General features: G+C 38.4%; 1 pseudogene; it reads left to right on the top strand.

The window, feature by feature from the left end:
• Nucleotides 1–711: 711 nt before the first annotated feature.
• The window catches only part of LOC143851108 (malate dehydrogenase, glyoxysomal-like), a 52712-nt pseudogene continuing 32950 nt past the window's right edge, over nt 712–20473 (top strand).

Genomic DNA, 20473 nt, shown 5'->3' with positions numbered 1-20473 from the left:
TAATCAACCACTTTTTTATTTTCTTGAATGGCATTTGTATTTGCCATTAAAAAAGGTGACTACTTCCCGATGGAGAAACTGCAAAATTTTAATTTTTGGAAAATGTAACACACTAGTGAATGAATTCAATAAAGAAAAAACTCATAAGGAATAGTTGATAACAAAAACCAGTAGATCCATTATAACTTATACCCAAAATTTAAAGGTTTCATAGATGGATCATTCATGCTATTTCTGCATTCTTGTATTTCATATTTTCCTGGACTTGATAATGGTTGTAGTTTTTTTTGCCTTGAAAGAATAATGGTAATAATTATGTCATGAAGTTTGGTAGTCTTCTCTCCCTCAGCTTCTTTTATTTTTTTATCTGATCTTTTAATGGAGTTTGTGAAATTTTGTAGTCAATTTGAGCCGGGTAGATTCTTTCACCTTCTTCATGAAAATTTTCTAAAGGATTCATTAGAAGACCCCAACTAGTTTGGGAAAAAGGCTTAGTTGCGTTGAGTTGAGTTGTGTGATATTGAGGGGTTGCATGACAAAGTTTCAGTTTCTTTCCCTTTATTTCTTTCATGATGGGGTTTCTTGCTTTTGATAATTATGCTGGTTATGTAATATATGGCAAATGTTATCCTTTTCTATCTGCTTTTTATTTCTTCTTTGTTTCTGTTTTTATTTTTTATTGTTGAAATGGTGGGAATTATGGATTGGCAGATGGAGGGAAGTTCCAGCCTTGGGTGTGCAACTTGTCGAGCGAAAGGCGGGGCACCTGGATTCAGAGTTGCGATCTTGGGTGCAGCTGGGTGCATAGGTCAGCCTCTTGCAATGTTGATGAAGATGAATCCACTGGTTTCAGTTCTCGATCTATATGATGTTGTCAATACTCCCGGAGTTACAGCGGACGTCAGTCACATGGATACTGGTGCTGTGGTAATTTTCTCCTCTCACCTCTCCCTTATCTTAAAATTTGTAGTTAAGGTAAAGGCTTGAAGAAGAAATGATTAATACAGTGTTCAGGCTTTATGTTTTAAGATCAGTGTCATCTGATTTTAGATTTTTGTGTTTTAGTTCTAGGGTGTATGTGAATGGAGCTAACAGGGACCTGTTTTTCAATATGGAAACCTTTGATAATTAGGTTTGGATTTTAGTTCAATTTTAAGGGTTTTAAAGATTTTTAATTTAATTTCAGTACTCGTGTTTGAATTCTAGGAATTTGGGTTTACGATTTTTTGGTTAGGGTTTCACTTATGATTTGTATAACCCCTTAATTTTATGGTTAGTACTGTTTTTTGGGTTAGGAACAGGATTGATGTTATTAATGCTATCTTGTTTTCTTCTACAAGCATTGAATTGTGTTTTTTAACATTGGGAGTTCATATATCAGTTAAGATGACTATGTGTTCAGTGTTCTTCCCCTCAATAAAAACTTTTGATTTTGATTATGTAGCCTTTTTTTATTACTTTGAAGTCTATTATTTAACAATTAAGCTTTTGGATTTTTATTTTAGGTAAGGGGTTTTTTGGGGCAGCAACAACTGGAGAGTGCACTTACAGGAATGGACCTTGTTATCATTCCGGCTGGTGTTCCAAGGAAGCCAGGAATGACAAGGGATGATTTGTTCAAATTCAATGCTGAAATTGTTCAAACTCTATGTGAAGGGATTGCCAAGTGCTGCCCTCATGCCATTGTCAACTTGATAAGTAATCCAGTTAACTCTACTATTCCAATTGCTGCTGAGGTTTTTAAGAAAGCTGGCACCTTTGACCCCAAGCGGCTTTTGGGAGTGATTGTTGGACGTAGTGAGAGCCAATACTTTTGTGGTATATAAGCGTAGTGTTGATTATGTTTTGAAGAGTATGCCATATGGTTTGGACTTGGGAATTCGGTAGAAACTATTAGAAATTTTGTTGTTTTAAATTCTTTTATGGATGTGGTAAGAGCCACTACTTTTGTGGTAGGTAATGCTTAGTGTTGTTGTTCTTGTTTTTCAACATATACCATATTGTTTGGACTCGAGAATCCTGGAGAAACTATTACAAACTTTGGTGTTTTAGATTCTTTTAGGGAAATGATATCAACACAACCATGTTTTGATATTTTTATTAACTCATCTTGTCTTTTGGTATTTAAAGAGTTGTCAAAGGTTATTACAATTACCAAAAAGCTCTCACAAGCCAATTAAACAAGAAAAGACAAGCCGGGTTTGTACAATTATTAAAATATGGTTGTGCTGATTTCATTCCTTACTTTTATTTAGGTATGTATGGATATGATATAGCCAGGTCTAGTTTGTTGTATATCTATACCTTCCTGTATTGTTATTGTTGTTTGCATTTTTGTTTGGGATTCTCTTTAGTGTGCTTTCGATTCTCTTTAATTTGCTTTGGTGCCTACCATAGTCATCTATGTTGCACGGATTCGGATTCGCGTGTCGGGATCCAACACTGATTTGAGGTGTCGGATTCGGCAAACCCCAAAAAAGTAGGATATGTGGATTCGGTAAATTTTATTAAATAAAATAAAAGTTTAAAAAATAAAAATTTAAATATATATATATATATATATATATGTGTGTGTGTGTGTGTGTGTGTGTGTGTGTGTGTGTGTGTGAGTAAAGTGTTTTTGAGCTCGAGCTCAAATAGCTTATCTGAGCTCGAGCGTCAAAAACTCATCTGGGCCCACATTTTTTGGGTGATCCAAAGCATTCATTTGAAAGGCCCTTACATGGATAGGGTGTGTAGCAAAAATCAAGTCCGTAGGATCATCCTAACCCATCCATTTGTGGAGGGAAAAATGGACAGATACTGTTTCTCCACAGATCTGCCCATTTTTTTCCTCCACAAACGGAAGGGTTACGATTATCATATGGACCTGATTTTTTGTAGGAACCCTATCCATGTAAGGGCTATTCAAATGAATGCTTTGGATCACCCCAAAAATATGGGCCAACATGAGTTTTTGAGCTTGAGCTCAGAAAGACTTTCCTCATATGTATATATGTAGGGGTGCAAGTATGGCCCTGTCAGCCCTGACCCGCCCTGACCCGGCCTGAGCCCAAACAAGGTCAGGGCTGGATTTTCCAACCCTGAGGGCGGGTCAGGGTTCATTTTTTTAGACCCTGACTCAGGTTGGGTCAGGTTATGGGTTAATGCCTTGGGTACCCTGATCCGACCCGACCCTAAGTTTTCTATTATAGAATTGAACCATCTACGCATGTTTCTTTTGCTAATGTTTTCTATTATCTTGGATTGATGTTTCTTTAGATTATTATTATTAATTGTCTCTACTGCCCGTCATGTTGTTGAATTCATATTGTCTTATTTTCTTCCCTTTCTCTGTTTATTGATCATTTTGTTCGATATGATAAGTGGTTGCTTTATTTTTGGCACTCTTAATAAGTTAACATGTATTTGCACTAGGGTCAATTAGGGCTGGTCCGGCCCGGCCCTGCCCAATCAGGGCTAATCATGGCGGGCCAGGGCCAGCATTGAGCCCTGTAGGCCGGGCCATGGGTTGAGGTTCTTCGGCCCTGACTCAGGGTCAGGGCGGGTCAGGGCCGAGATAATAGGATCTAGGGTTAGGCTAGGGTTTTGAAAAACCCGACCCTGTTGCAGCCCTATATATATGTATTCACAAAAATTTTAAGGGTGGAGGGTCGAGAAGTCAAGAGTTTTTATGAAGAGAGTCGAAGAGGGGGGAAAGGGGGGTGTCAATGTTTAAGGTGGAGGATCTGGAGCGCTATGGTTTTTATTAAAAATTTAAAAGAGTACCTATTATAATTTTTTATAAAAAAATTAAGAAGAAAATACGTTTAAAGGGAAAATATATAGGATTCACATTTTAAAACTGACAAGGATGTGTCAGATTTGCCTGAAAAAAACAGGATTCTTGTGGGACACGGTTACAACAAAAATCTGGGTTTGTCCCACGCGAATCCATGTCTGATTCGCTTGCGGAGGCATGTTGACATGGATTCAAAATAGGGGGGAAAAGAATCCATGCAACACCGATAGTCACTTTTGTTGATACTGTTACACAAACTTATTGTGGGTTTTTGTTTATTTTGATATTTTCCATAGGCAAAACTTTTGGGTGTTGACCCGAGGGAGGTTGATGTTCCTGTTGTTGGTGGTCATGCAGGGGTTACAATTTTACCCCTCCTGTCACAGGTTGGTGATAAAATATGTCTAAATATCAACATATTGTGTTCCAATGCAAGATAAATGTTTTTACAAGAGCTAAGCTTTAAATCACTTTCTGCAGGTTAAGCCTCCACGCTCTCTCACTACACAAGAAATTACTTACCTGATGGATCGCATTCAAAATGGGGGATCAGAAGTTGTAAGCCCAATGGTTTCCACCTTGGCATTCCCATCTTATTTTGATGATTCCAATACACAAGTGATTTATGATCACTAATGTGTTTGAATGTCTAAGATGTAGATCACATTGGTGCTAAGACAACATTGCTTGGATTGAGGCCAAGAAGCACTCATTGAACCACATTCGGAAGGCCATAGACATCGTAGATCCAAGACAAATGAAGACTTGAAGAATCCATTGAAGATCAAAGTCACGTTAGATTGTATACGATCCAATCTTAGTTTCAGATTTTATAGGCATAATTAAGTAAATAAACAAACACCCTAAATATATAAGTGATTGTCTTTGTGGAGTTCCAACACCTTGGAACCCTCATAGCAATCCCAACTTGGTATTAAGTTGGAAGCCTAAAAACAAGAAATGAAAATCTGCATGAAATAGGCTTCTCGGAACCCCGAGAGAAATTCTCGGAACTCCGAGAAATGGTCCAGTAGACTTTTTTCCAACCTCTGTTTGTATTCCCGGAACTCCGAGAATTTTTCTCGGAACTCCGAGAACACTACAACGGTCGGATTTTTAGCCGTTGCGAATTTTTCAGGAATTACAACATGCCATTGAACGGTAGTATTTGGTTTTTCCTATATATATGGGCATTCCAAACATTACAATTATCAATCCTAACACTCTTAAACTCCATTTGAACATCCAAAGAGTGAATCAAACTTGATTATGCCTCTCATCCTCTAAAGCTTAGGATTTGGATCATAGGCTAAATTTGTACATCTTCTGCAATTCTTGTAAACCCTTGTGAGGGATTTTTTATTCTTTCTTTCTTATCAAGAACTTTGTATCGGGCGAGTGTTCGGAGAAGCGTAGCCCACTCTCCGTGATGAAGATTGCCACCAAGGTTAAAGGTAATTGGAATTTGTAATCGGCACCGATCTTCGCCGAAGTTAAGAAGATCACATAGTGAAGCCATCAACGGGTTTGGTTGGTGGAGTGGAGTAGGCCTCGTGTTTGGAGGACCGAACCACTTTAAATCTCGGGTGCAATCTCTCTTACTCTTGCTCTTCATTTGCATTCGCACTTTAGATTTAACTTGTGTGGTTGAATTTTATTGTTGATCTCTTAATTTCTAGAATTGGGTTTGAGTTTTTAAAAGAATTAAAACTTGTTAGAAACCTAATTCTTCCCTCCTCATTTGTTGCCAATTCGGGACCACCCTTGGAATTTCACTTGGTATCAGAGCAAAGGCTCTTAAAATATTTTCTTTTCTATAAATCTTTGAAAAAATTTTCTTTAAAAATTTCAATCAAGGGAAAGATCATAAGATCTTTGGCAACTTTCTAATTGTGAAATGGCGGATAGAAATGGAACCGGACTTCCGGAGGGCCATTCCACAACTAGACCTCCCTTCTTTAATGGGTCCAACTATGGACATTAGAATATAAGGATGCACATCTATCTTCTTTCGATAGATGTGGAAGTTTGGCACATTGTTGAAAATGGATACATGTTGCCTTCCAAACCATTTGAAGAATGGAATGTCGTAGAAAAAAGGCATGCAAATTTAAATTACAAAGCTATAAATTCTTTGTTTTGCGCCCTATCTACGGAGGAGTTTAATCGAGTTGCTCTTTTTGATTCCGCCAAGGTTATTTGGGATACACTTGTCGTTACCCATGAGGGAACATCTCGAGTTAAGGTTTCCAAAATAAACTTGTTAAAGAGCAAATATGAAATGTTTAGAATGGATCAAAACGAAAGCATTTCCGAAATGTATACCCGTTTTTCTAAAATTTCTAATGAATTAGCAAATCTTGGTAAATCTTATCCTACTGATGAGCTTGTGAGTAAGTTGCTTAGGTCTCTTCCTCCATATTGGGATCCAAAGGTAACCGCCATACAAGAATCAAAGAATCTCAAGACGCTAACCATGGAGAAGCTTGTAGGATCTCTCATCACCCATGAGATGCTCCTCACTAGCCGACAAGAGGAGAAGAAGCCGAAAGAGAAAGAAAAAGAGAGTCGATCTTTAGCTCTAAAAGCCTCCAAAGCGAACTCATCATCCTCTAGCGTGGCGGATAGCGATGAAGAAGAAGCTTTAAGAAAATTTAAAAGCTTATGGAGAAAGAAACATAAAAAGGATAAAACGAAGACGAAAGAAGAAAGTGAAGTAGAAGGAGGAATAAGGTGCTATAATTGCAAGAAGACCGGACACAAAAGACCGAATTGTCAACTTCTCAAGTCATCCTCCTCAAAATACAAGGGAAAGAAGGAATGGAAGAAACATAAAGCTCTTGCCGCCGGATGGGATGCTACTAGCACCTCGGGAAAGAGTTCAAGCGAAGGGGAAGAAAAGAAAGATGATCTTTGCTTCATGGCACTCACCCATGAAGATGAGGTAGACTCTAACCCCTCATGTTATTCATCTAGTAGTGATAGTGAAAAAATATCATATGATGAATTGTGCTCAACCTTGCACTCTCAAATTTCTAAAAATAAAGTTAAAAAGAAATCCATTTCAAAATTAGAAAATGAACTTAATTTTTTGAAAAATGAATCTTCTTCCAAATCTCAAGCACAACGTGAAAATTTTAAACGTGAGATTGAAACCCTTAAGGGTTGTTTGGATGAGAAAACTTGCCAAATTGCAAAACTCCAAGATGTGGGAAGCTCTTCCAAGTCTTATGAAGATGAATTTAATGATTTTCTAAATCAAATAACCCATCTTCATAATGAAAATGAAAGGTTAAGATTATGTCTCCATGGATTCTTAAATGGTGACAAAATTATTGACATAATCTTGAAGAAGACTAGTCAAAGACCTAAACATACATATGATAGGACTAGCGTATCTAACCCTCATGTTAGATGCCATTATTGTGGAATTAATGGTCATTACCAATTCCAATGTGCATCTAAGATTAGGGATTATGGTGGAACCAAGAAATCTTGGGTTCCCAAAGTCCCCATATGATCATCTTCATATGTGCTTAGATTAGGGGCTTTTGCTTATTTTTGAATATCTTTTATGGTTAATTAAATATCCCTTCTTGTATTGAAATTGTTTTTCCAATAAGGGGAGTTCTAGGTTTGTCTTTTTCCTTGAAAAAGGGGGAGCTTTAAATTGAATATTTCATCCATTTGTTTCTCTTTTACCCCAATCTTTTTGATTGATGCCAAAGCGGGAGAGAATTTAGTATTAGGAAAAATATATGTGTGTAGACACCCCATTTTGCTCCGCTTTTAATCAACAAAGAAGTTAGTATCTCGCTATCTCTTTTTCAGTATTTTCCATTCCGGTGTCCGTCCCTTAGGCTTTCTCGATCTTTTCAATCATTTCCGCCATGTTTCGCATTTTTCCGTTAAGTGTTGAGAGTGGTTATTCGCGAGAATCCAAACCAGAGAGAGCTTGGACCCATCGGCGAGCCCGCATTGAACATTTGTTTAAATTTCGATCAACAGGAGGCCCGCATATTGTTAGTGAAAAATGAGTTTCGAACCTACTTCGATCCAATGCATAAAGATGCCCATCAAGGGAACAGTCAAGATCTTAGGGAAGTCATTTTAGCAACCAATTTGGTTGCGACCATCAAGATGAATTATTCGGATAATTCTCAGAAATAATTTTGAGGCACAATTTTATAAATTAATGGTTTGGATCACCCAATGGGAATAATTCAGTGGCCACCTCCCCAATATTGTGATCAAACAATTGGATGGGTCGGATCATCTTTCGAAAATGGATAATGGAGCTAAAGAGATGAAATTCCGAAGAAAAGATCAAATACGAGAACACCACCATTATGGCCCATCATTTGAAGGGTTTAGATCATCAATGGTTCATCAATTGGTTGGCTCGGATTGACCTTTGGAAATAATTTAGAGTGGTACAAGTAATTTATCCTAAGTCCCGATAATTGTGCGGTTGAGATTATCTTATGGCAATGGGCTTGGAGGAGAAATTAATTCACATTTGTTGACCGTCGTTTGAATGATAAAGATCAGCCCACAAAAGTGATTCAAGAGGTGCGCTCATTAGTAAATTCGAATTCAACAGTTTGGATCATCTCATTTTCGTGGTTTAGTGGTGCAATTACTGTACAAGTTGACCGCCAAATGGATTTCTTTAGAAATAAAGAGGGGAGACGGCAAATAGAGTTATTTTGTGTGCAATACAAAGGAATGGTAGATTAGGCATTTGCAAAACTATATGGCAATGTTGAAATTTATTCAAAAGATGGGGATAAAGTAGTCGTTTTACAAAACAAGAGAGAGGGAAAATAGGGAAGATCTTTCAACCGACACTTCTCTTTTACGATAAAAAGGCACTAAATCCATTCATTAACTATTTTGGAGTGTTGTTACTGGTGGAAATAAATTACAAGATCTATTAATTGCATGGATTGAATGGGCTTGCAAATGAACGGTGTTGATCATCTAACTACAATGGGCATGCATATTGGAATGGGCGTGCATAACATTTTGGTAAAAAGAGAACGTGGGGTCCACTGGTTTATATGCCATGGGTTATTAATTCCCAACCATAGAAACGTCATTGGAAGCTACCTCATTTTCCCCTCTTGTGTTTGGAAGTGGGTGGATTTATCAAAAGAAGGTAAGCCTTTGTTTTTGCAACCGAACATCCAAGGCAATCTTTACTTGCTATATTTGTATGGGATAATCCAGGCCATCAACTTGATAAGCCAACACCCAATCAATTGGACGGTATGGATCGGATCATATGAAATGAATTAGAGGAATAACCAACTGTCATTATGACCAATCGATTGAACAGTCTGGATCATTATATGAACATGAGTTGGGATGCCAGAATATGCGTGGGCCCTCTCATACCAATTTGTAGAATTCGGTCATAGAATTTAGAAACCCACTATTTATGAGAAAGTTTTGGTTAATGGGATGTTCTTACAAATAGCAAGTACCTGGTAGGCAATATTACCAATTGATGAAAACTTGTATGGGAAAAGAACCTATCTAATTTTGGGCGTACAAAATGGACGGTTGGATTATTTGGTGCAACCCCGTCTTTAGAAACTACTGTGTTTCTCACCAACTTCTAGTAGTGGGACCCGCTCCTATGCCATATATATATTTCCTTGATGGGCACTGTGTGAACCACGAGTCAAATTAGAAAATTAGGAAGAACAAAAAAAACGTGGAAAAGTAGTTTTCTTCAATGTTTGGAAAATGCTATTTAGCATTATGGCATCCCTTTTTGTGACTAAAAAAAAAAGATTACGATCTAACGGTTGAAAAAAGAAGAGAGGGCGTTTGTTTTTTCTTATTGACTTCTTTGGGGAATTGTTCTATATAAACTCAAAAATAAAAGAAGAAAGGATGGATGATTACTCTTCTCCCTCTCTTACATTCTCTACATTCTTGCTCTCTCTCTCTCTCTCTTTCTCTCTTTCTCTGTTCATCTCTATCTCTCTCTCCATCCACTTGAGAAAACAAGAAAAATAAAAGGAAAAACAAAGAAAAAATAAAGAAGGAAGCGGAGCAGATCGAGTGGCGGCGGGATTTTCGGATTTTTCGGCTCTCAGATTCGGCGAGGATCTCGACTACAGGTAGGTACACGATTCTCAGATTTTTCCAGGATTGTTTCGTATTTTTTATGTATTTTGCATGATTTTTGAGTATTTAATTGAATTTAATTCAATATTATATGTGTGAGCTACAAATCATGATCTGCATTAGTGTTTCAAATCCGTTTCGTCCCGAAATTTAATACAATGTTCCACTTAAATAGACTAAAATAACTGTCGGATCGGATCGTACATTGGATCAATGGTTTTCAAAAATTTGAGTGAAGAGTGGTATTTTATTTAAAATAATGGCTGAGTAATTACGAAATTCGAAAAAATAGCCATCTCAGGATGATCTATTTTTTGGAATTTAAAATTTTTCTTGTGTTCATCACATCAGAACAAGGTTGGAGGACGTTTTCCCGAGTCGTAATTTTCTAGAAAATTGTATTTTAAAAATAGAAAACTCTTTAAAAATATCTTTTCGACGAAGAAAAATAAAATATATACTAAACGAATTCCAAAATTAATGAGGTTTCTTGAGAAAATAATATGATTCTGATACATTCTACCATGAATTTTTGAGGATTTGTTGAAGTTTTTTGGTATATTATTTTATGCTTTCTTTGAAAATTATCAGATTTTGAGAGAATTTTTACTGACATCAGACCACAGATAAAATTCTCAAAATTTTTACAGTAGTTTTACATTCAATATTTCTTGTTGTTGTAAAATTTTCAATTGGTTTGGATCTTGTTTCCTATGGGATGTAGTGTTAATTCATAATCTGGTCTGAAAATTGACAAATCTAAAATTGATAGTAAATAGTTTCTAAAATTCATGAAAATCTCACAACATGCTATTTTTACTTATATCTTACTATTGTAGAAATTTGATTGAATTTATATTTCTATTTCTAGTAGTTTCTGTGTTAATTGTGCAATCTGGTCAATTAATTGTTAAATCAAAATTAAATATGAGCTTAATGTAACAATTTGTAGAAATCTTCCAGTAAGCTACATCGCATCATATCTTCATGCTGTAGAAGTTTCAACTCATTCCGAATTCGTTTGCAACAGTTTTACTTGTAAAATCACTCATATGGTTTAAAATTGATAAAATCCATTAAAATATTGAAATTAATTGAAATTCATCTAAAAATCTCTAAAGAACATTAAATCTCTGTCACATATTAATTCCTTAATCTATTGAAACAGAAATCTTAGGATCTTTAGATTTCCCTGAAAAAATGGCCAGTGCATCCATAATCGTATCCCAATTGCACTCGATCTTTGACAATTTGAATATTTAAGCTATAGCACGTTGTTGGCTCCGAGGTTACCGTCCACGGAAATCCTGAGATATGCCAGGCAATAAGGTGCTATAACCTAAGTATTAAATTGCACAAGGAAAGAGCGCACGATTCCCTTCCTTGGATGCTATTCTGGGCCGAAATTGGTGAACCCTAGAGCCATTGGTAATCCTTAAATGTCAAGAAACTGAAAATCCTTAAAATCTGAAATTCATTAACTTCAAGAACTGAAGTCGATTCATCTCGTGTCTTTCGGAACCGTTGGATCACGATTTCCGTCATAAGAACCATTAGAGCCCAATTTAGGAACACTGGTGTCGTGTCGTGTCCTAGGTTTTAGGGAGTCTTAGGTTTTAGAGAGTCCTAGAGTTAGGAGTCTAGCCTCATCACGGATGTTTGCTATGTATAGCAACCGTGCCATAGGTCTAGTTACACTAGTCACCCAATCTTTACCTAGGACAAGCCTAGTAAACTAGGATGTAGGCTAACCTGCATTAGTCTAAGTAACAACTTGCATTTAGATAAGAATCATATAGAATCTTAGATGAAATCCTAGGATAATAAAATCCTCAACTTGAATTAAATAACTCCTCTTAAAACTGTTGAAACAGTCAAATCCGTCTAGGTCGGTATCTTAGTTGAGTTAGGCATAAGTAGCTTATCTTAGGTGTACCGAACTACGTTGACTCTGATCCTAGTGAGGCTTGGGTACGTAGGCAGCTTGGATGTCTGATGGCATACCAATCGCGAGTCGGCACCACAACAAATTGTAGTGTTTTGTATATTAATTTTCTTGTAAATGCTTAATCAAATCACTTAGGACTTTCCATGAAATTAGAATTCTAGGAGAACTTTCACTTAGATTGAATCCAGACAAATTAATAAATCAAGATACACATTTAGGATTCACATTGAAATTAGATCATAGGATGCATGTCACTTAGTTCGCACATTAACATAGAGTTGAATGAGCCATTTAAAAGAAATTCAAAAGAGTTAACTTTTGGAATTGAAGACCGATTATCGGGCAGGAATGGTGCATGTGGTGGATACTCCCCATACCTTCCATTCTTGTAACCAGCTAGCGAGTCTAGATTTTTGGTTAATTACGAGTCCTAGATCTCACATCTAGGTGGCGACTCTGTCAGTCTCTTTTGTGTGGAATTCGGATTGCCTCAGTGATCCCAAGTTCATATAAAAGATGAATTAAAGTCAATATTAAGAAGCACACGCCAATCGCGTGGGTACAAGAGACCAAAAGAGAAGGCGTGGCAGCTCGCGCCCCACCCCCCTCGCGGGATCGGGTCCCACAATGTGCTTGTTATTGGAAAATCTCTTGTGCTTGTCATCATCAAAAAGGGGGAGATTGTAAGCCCAATGATTTCCACCTTGGCATTTCCATCTTATTTTGATGATTCCAATACACAAGTGATTTATGATCACTAATGTGTTTGAATGTCTAAGTTGTAGATCACATTGGTGCTAAGACAACATTGCTTGGATTGAGGCCAAGAAGCACTCATTGAACCACATTCGGAAGGCCAAAGACATCGTAGATCCAAGACAAATGAAGACTTGAAGAATCCATTGAAGATCAAAGTCATGTTAGATTGTATACGATCCAATCTTAGTTTTAGATTTTAGAGGCATAATTAAGTAAATAAACAAACACCCTAAATATATAAGTGATTGTCTTTGTGGACTTCCAACACCTTGGAACCCTCATAGCAATCCCAACTTGGTGTTAAGTTGGAAGCCTAAAAACAAGAAATGAAAATCTGCATGAAATAGGCTTCTCGGAACTCCGAGAGAAATTCTCGGAACTCGGAGAATTCTCGGAACTCCGAGAAATGGTCCAGTAGACTTTTTCCCAACTTCTGTTTGTATTCCCGGAACTCCGAGATTTTTTCTCGGAACTCCGAGAACACTACAACGGTCGGATTTTTAGCCGTTGCGAATTTTTCAGGAATTATAACAATGCCATTGAACGGTCATATTTGGTTTTTCCTATATATATGGGCATTCCAAACATTACAATTATCAATCCTAACACTCTTAAACTCCATTTGAACATCCAAAGAGTGAATCAAACTTGATTATGCCTCTCATCCTCTAAAGCTTAGGATTTGGATCATAGGCTAAATTTGTACATCTTCTGCAATTCTTGTAAACCCTTGTGAGGGCTTTTTTGTTCTTTCTTTCTTATCAAGAACTTTGTATCGGGCGATTGTTCGGAGAAGCGTAGCCCACTCTCTGTGGTAAAGATTACCACCAAGGTTAAAGGTAATCGGAATTTGTAATCGGCACCGATCTTCGCCGAAGTTAAAAAGATCACAAAGTGAAGCCATCAACGGGTTTGGTTGGTGGAGTGGAGTAGGCCTCGCGTTTGGAGGACCAAACCACTTTAAATCTCGGGTGCAATCTCTCTTACTTTTGCTCTTCATTTGCATTCGCACTTTAGATTTAACTTGTGTGGTTGAATTTTATTGTTGATCTCTTAATTTCCAGAATTGGGTTTGAGTTTTTAAAAGAATTAAAACTTGTTAGAAACCTAATTCTTCCCTCCTCATTTGTTGCCAATTCAGGACCACCCTTGGAATTTCACTTGTTGAGGTGAGATCTACTTGATTCATTGTTGGAATATATGCAATTGTGTTGTTATTCAGTTGTTTGAGGACTTTATTTCACTAATAGTTGCCCCCCCCCCTCTAGCAACATTTCACATGCCCATGGGGAATCATTACATCTTGCATACTGTCCATAGACACTTGGTTTTTTTTTGTTCTTGGCTTAAAGTCATGGGTATGCTCCCCATTGACGTAAGCTCAAATCCCTAGGGACTACCTGATGCACGTGTCTTATAGGTGAGTGTGAGCATCCGTAGGGAATAGTCTAGCCCTAAAAATTTTGGTGGGGATATCCTATGTCAAAAAAAAAACTCTTGTTGTAACTTGTGAGCACTTAGTCGTGCTCAATCATGGTGGTTCGCATACACAGGGAGATAGACAGTTAATATAAATGCATTGATCATCAGTATAAAGCAGTTTCCTACAGACTTGCAATTGCTTCTTGCCAGTGTATAACAGAGGTCCAATTAATAGTCAGATTATGTTAGTTGATATTTGAATGTCGTTGTGGCATGTTTCTTGTAAGTTGTGAATGAAGCTTGTTTGTCATTTTAAATTATAATCTTTTCCTTTACTGTGAACACCCATCTTGGCCTTTTGTATTCATGAATCACTTTCCTAGGATCTAGTTCATCTTTTTTTTTGAAATGGTAAAAGAATGAATTAATAAAGAGAACCGAGAAGGTCCTGAAAGGAACAAACAGGAAAGAAAAGATACAAAATAAAGAAAGAAATCAGGGGGGAAGGAAATCAAACCATTCCAACCTCCCCCTAACCACACCATCCCTAGCTAGAGAGTCTGATTCAGAATCAGCAGATCTCCTTACATGATTAAATACAATAGATGATCCTTGAGTTAAATCCTCAATTTCCTCAAAAAAGAGGAAAATCTCCAAGGGGGAACTGCCGAACTCGAAAGCCACCTCACCACATTTTTAGAATCACCCTATCAATTGTCTTACTATAAAGAGCCTTGTTAATTTTTATAATTCCTTGGTACACAGCTTTAACATCCGCCTCAGTTGCATCGCCAACTCCAATAGGGCCAGAGAAGGACCATAAAACTGACCCAAAAGAGTCTCTACATAGACCTCCAATGCCCACCGACCCCGGATTGCCCAAACTGGACCCGTCAAAATTGAAATTGAGATGATCCATCGAAGGAGGCAACCCAATGTTCAATCATTCGAGATCTAGCTTCTCTTTCATTGCATACTATTTGCCATCCCTCCCATAAATCAAAGGCCGAGACAAATTTAAACAATGAGAGGTTTTTGCCCAAGCAATAAAAAAGAGCAATTACTTTGATATAGAGCCAATATGGAGATTTGGCCACCCCATTAAAGACTCTAGAGTTTCTCTCATTCCAAATAACCCACCATGTGGCAAGAAGGCAAATATTCCATAGCACCTTCCCTTTTTTCTTCCAAGGGACACTCTCCCAGTAAGTCATTAAATCAGGGATAGACCGAGGAAAAACCCAACATATTGCAAACCGCACAAGAATACGGCTCCACACCACTCTAGCCACCTTACAGTGGATAAATATATGGTTACTAGATTCACTATCTTTCAAACATAAGGGGCAATGGTCCACGAGCGACATGCCCCATTTCTAAAGAAAGTCAATCGTTTGGATCCGACTATGAACCACCGCCCACCCAAAGAAACTAACTCTAGGAGGACAATGGAATTTTCATACCTTGGCTGAGATAGTGGGTACACCCCCGGGTACAAGGTGATGCTAGAAGGACTTAAAAGAAAAGATGCCAGAAGAATTCCAAATCCATACTCTCTTATCATATCCAGATCTTTTGATGTAACATCCCACAATCAACTTTAAAAGCTGAGAAACTGAATCCAACTCCCTATCAAAAAAATTCCTTCTAAACCTCGGCACCCAATTCACAGTACTTCCCTCCCTCTCAAAGCATTTACCAACTAATGCCTACTTCTGAGAAGCGACCACATATAAGTAAGGGAACAAAGCCATAAGAGATTCACTCGAGCACCACACATCAACCCAAAATCTAATACGGTCCCCGGAGTAGATTTTTTAACGAATGCCAGCATAAAAAAGGTAACTCAACTTATGAATGTTCCGCCATACTGTTAACGACTTTTTGTTATATAAGTCCACCGAGCCCCATTTACCAGCCGAGAAACCATATTTACTCCCTATCACTTTCACCCATAATGAAGATTCCTCTACGCCAAACCTCCATAACCATTTTCCCAAAAGGGCATGATTGAAGTCTCTAACTATTCTAATTCCCAACCCCAGCTTATCAAATGGAAAGCAAACAGATTCCCATTTAATTAATGGAATTCCTTTCTTATCCTTTGACCCCCCATAGAAATCTCCTCTGAATTTTCTCAATCACCAACACTACACTCATAGGGCACTTGAAAAGAGATAGGAAGTAAATAGGGATGTTTCCTAACATCGCTTTAACAAGTTTTAGCGGTGTTAGGATCTGGGTCATGTTAACTGATGATATTGGTACAAAGGATGGTAAAGAATTCTTAAAAGTCGTTTGTTGACTCATATTATCAGTTCCATTATTTTATTTTTCTTTTTCGATAAATTACATCATTTGTCTTATTGATTTGTCTGTCATTCTCTGGTTCAACTAGTGATTTTGGTATTTATTAAATCTGTAGAATGTGTTGAGAGAAGAAGAGAAGAGAGGAGAATGAGAGAAAGAGCGTGTGAGTTAGAGCATAGCACCCCCTCACTTATGTATTTATATAAGAGAGAACTAGAGTCCAATGACCACTGTGCCCTTAGGCACATATACACATCTAACACTCTCTCTCAAGCTGGAATGTAGATATTATACATTCCTAGCTTGTTACAAATGTCATTTAGCTTAGCTTTACTCAAAGGTAAACACATCAACTAGCTGATCCACTAATCGAGTGAAGGAAATGTGTATCTCGCCCCTTTGTATTCTCTGGTGTATGAAATGACAGCCAACTTCTATGTGCTTGGTTCTCTCATGCGAGACATGATTGGTAGTGTTAAAGTGGAAATAAGAGAATGAGAAGAGTTAGAGACTAGCTCTCCATGTCTATCATATTTATATATTAGAATTATGTACAATGACTAAACTACCCTCAGGCTTATTACATATGTATTAACACTCCCCCTCAAGCTGGAATGTAGATATTATACATTCCTAGCTTGTTACAAATGTCATTGAGTTTAGCTTTACTTAAGGGCTTGGTAAACACATCTGCTAGCTGATCTACAGATCGAATGAAGGCAACCTGAACTTCGCCTCTTTGTATCCTCTGGCGAATGAAATGACAGCCTACCTCAATATGCTTAGTTCTCTCATGAAATACAGGATTAGTAGCAATGTAAATGGCAGCTTTATTATCACAATAAAGCTATGCTGGAGATGACGATGAAAAACCAATCTCAGATAGGAGAGATCATATCTAGAGTAGCTCTACACTCGTGTGTGGCATAGCTCGATACTCTACTTCTGCACTAGACTTGGAAACTATATCTTGCTTCTTACTTCGCCCTGATACAAGGTTCCCCCCAACAAAGTTACAATATCCTGTGGTGGATCTCTTGTCTGCTGGAGAACCTACCCAATCTGCACCACAAAAGCCTTCCACACTGGTATGTCCACGTTTCTTGAATAGGAGATGTTTCCCTGGTGCCCCCTTGTGATAACGAAGGATTTGAACTACCGCTGCCCATTGAGAAGTGCGTGGTGCACCCATAAACTGACTAACCACCCCAGCTGCAAAAAATGCTGGGCGAGTAATAGTAAGGTAGATAAGCTTCCCAACTAGTCGGCGATATCTACTAGGATCATCCATCAAGTGTCCTTCTGCCATAATTTTAATATTAGGGTCCATATGCACAATAGTTGGTTTCTTCCCTGTGGAACCAGTCTTCTCCAACAAATCTAGTACATATTTTCTCTGTGAGAGAGATAAACTAGTACCAAAGTATACAACCTCGATCCCCAAGAAATATCTAAAGCATCTAAGATCCTTTGTAGCAAATTCTTTTTGTAGGAACACCTTCAACCTCAGTATGCCAGTAGTATCACTCCTTGTAATGAAGATATCGTCTACATAAACAATGAGTAGGACATGCCCTGCATCTAAACGGAAGCTGAACACAGAATGATCTACATCACACTGTCGCATACCAAATCTCATAGTCACAGCACTAAAGCGTCCAAACCATGCTCTTGGGGATTCTTTTAGTCCATATAAGGACTTATGAAGTCTGCAAATCGTGGAGGACATCTCCCCTTGAGCAGCATACCTTGGAGATTGCTCCATAGTCAAATGTCTATGAAGGAAGGCATTCTTTACATCTAGCTGATATAGGGGTCAGCCTCGATTGACAACGAGGGAGATAAAAACTCTGATAGACGGAATTTTGGCTATTGGGTAAAATGTCTCTGTGCAGTCAAGTCCATATGTCTGTGTGTAGCCCTTAGCGACAAGGGGCACCTTAAGTCGCTCAATGGTTCCATCTGGCAAGTGTTTGATGGCAAATACCTGGAGACAACAACAACTTGAGCCCTAGAAGGAAGCAGAACAAAATCCCAGGTATGATTAGTCTGAAGTACAACCATTTCAGCATCCATAGCAGCACGCTAGTAGGGTGAGCAAGTGCCTCTTGGACATTCCTGGGCAAAGAGATCGAAGACAAGGAAGTGACAAAACTGCGAAAGCAGGGAGTGAGATGCTCATAAGAAACAACAGAAGAAATAGGATGAGCAGTTTGACGAGATCTCGTACGAGATGCAATAGGAGAATCAACTAAAGTAACAGGGTTAGAAACAATAGGTACCTAAGGGGCAGCAATTGGGATCTCTGTCTGAGAGGAAATTTGCTCGGTCATAATATCAGATGTCGTCTGTTTTGCTCGACGATAATAGACCTTAGTAGAAGGTGGTGGAGGACATGGTGTATATGTAGGAGGACAATGATGATCAACAAGATCTAGAAGGATAGGCATAGGAAGAGGAATCGTCTGTGTGGAAATGACAAAAGATAGGAGGAGGAAAGAACGGCTCCGACACAAAAAAAGTGACATCAGCTGATACAAACATACGTCTCAACTGTGGACTATAGCAACGATAACCTTTCTGGGTACGAGATAATCCTAAGAATACACACTTTTCTGCCTTGGGATCCAATTTATCACGACCTGGAGAGATATTATGGACCAAACAGACACATCCGAACACTCGTAGACTCACAAGAAACGGCTCACCAATCGAATGACGGCTGGAAAATGGGGTAGATCCATCCAGAACGGAAGATGGAAGGTGGTTAGCCAAGAAGCAGACAGTGAGTACAGCATCACTCCAATAAGGCTTAGGAACTTGCACCTGGAATAGCATAGAGCGTGTGATGTCAATAAGGTATTATAGTTTGCGCTCAGCCACACCATTTTACTGGGAGGTATGAGCGTAGGAAGGTTAGTGCACAATACCACAGCTAGATAAGAATTCCTGAAACTCAGTAGAGAAGTATTCCATAGCATTATCAGTGCGCAAACATTTAATACTACATTTGTATTGATTAGCGATTTCAGCATAAAAGATGCGAAAAATATGAAAAAATTGAGATAAATCTTTAAGCAAATACAACCAAGTAACACGAGAATAGTCATCCACAAACACAATAAAATATCTGTAACCAGAATTTGACATAATCCGTGAAGGACCCCATACATTTGAATGAACTAAATTAAAAGGACTCACAACATGACTAACAACTCTAGAGGGAAAATACATACGGCGGTGTTTCTTGAGTTCACAAGGCTCGCAATCAAAAGATTGAATCGTAGACGGACAATGGACGACTGATGAGGCTTTTGCATAGAGGGATGGCCCAAGCGATAATGCCACAAGTAGGAATTAGCAGAATCATGCAAAATATGACGAGGCGGGCTGCTGTCTAACCGGTAGAGTCCATCATGCTCACGGCCCAAGCCAGTCGTCTTCCCAGTCGAGAGATCTCGAATGGCACAATAAGATGGAAAGAATGAGACAGAACAGTTTAAATATTTTGTAATTTGACTAACAGAAATAAGATTAAATGGAGATTTAGGAACCCATAAAATAGAAGACAAAGTAGACCCAGAATGGGGTGAAAGAGTACCAATACCTGAGATCGGGGTGGACGTCCCATCGGCTAGAGTTACTAAGTGGGACTAAGATGGAAAAGGAAAAAATGAACTAAAATAAGAGGAATTACCAGTGAGATGGTTCGAAGCTCCAGAATCAATGATCCAGGAGGTGGATGTACTAAGTAGAGATGCCTGAGAACTACCTACCTGGGCAAAACTCACAGTGGCTGGGCGGCTGCTCAACCGAAGATACTGAAACTCATCATAATCAGCTTGTGAAATGGTAAGAGAATCTTTTGTCAGGGCAGGAGTCGAGTCAGCTGGACAGAAGTATCAGGCAGACTGACAATAGTATTGTAAGCCGAATGAGACGGCTGAAGCTCGTGATGCAGCTGAAAGCAGATATCAATATGGTGGCCCTCTCGCTAATATTGAATGCAATAAGAGCGGCCACGGGCGCCACTAGGGTTACCACCACCACGCCCTCCACATCCTCATCCACGACCAAAGGTGGCACCATCACGGCTCAAACGATTAGTGATA

Source organism: Tasmannia lanceolata, unplaced genomic scaffold (assembly GCF_043159265.1).
Source record: "Tasmannia lanceolata isolate RefF3 unplaced genomic scaffold, GAP_Taslan_0.1 ptg000018l, whole genome shotgun sequence".
NCBI lineage: Eukaryota > Viridiplantae > Streptophyta > Magnoliopsida > Canellales > Winteraceae > Tasmannia > Tasmannia lanceolata.
Note: the sequence above shows the minus strand (reverse complement) of the source record. Positions and strands in the feature narration are given on the sequence as shown.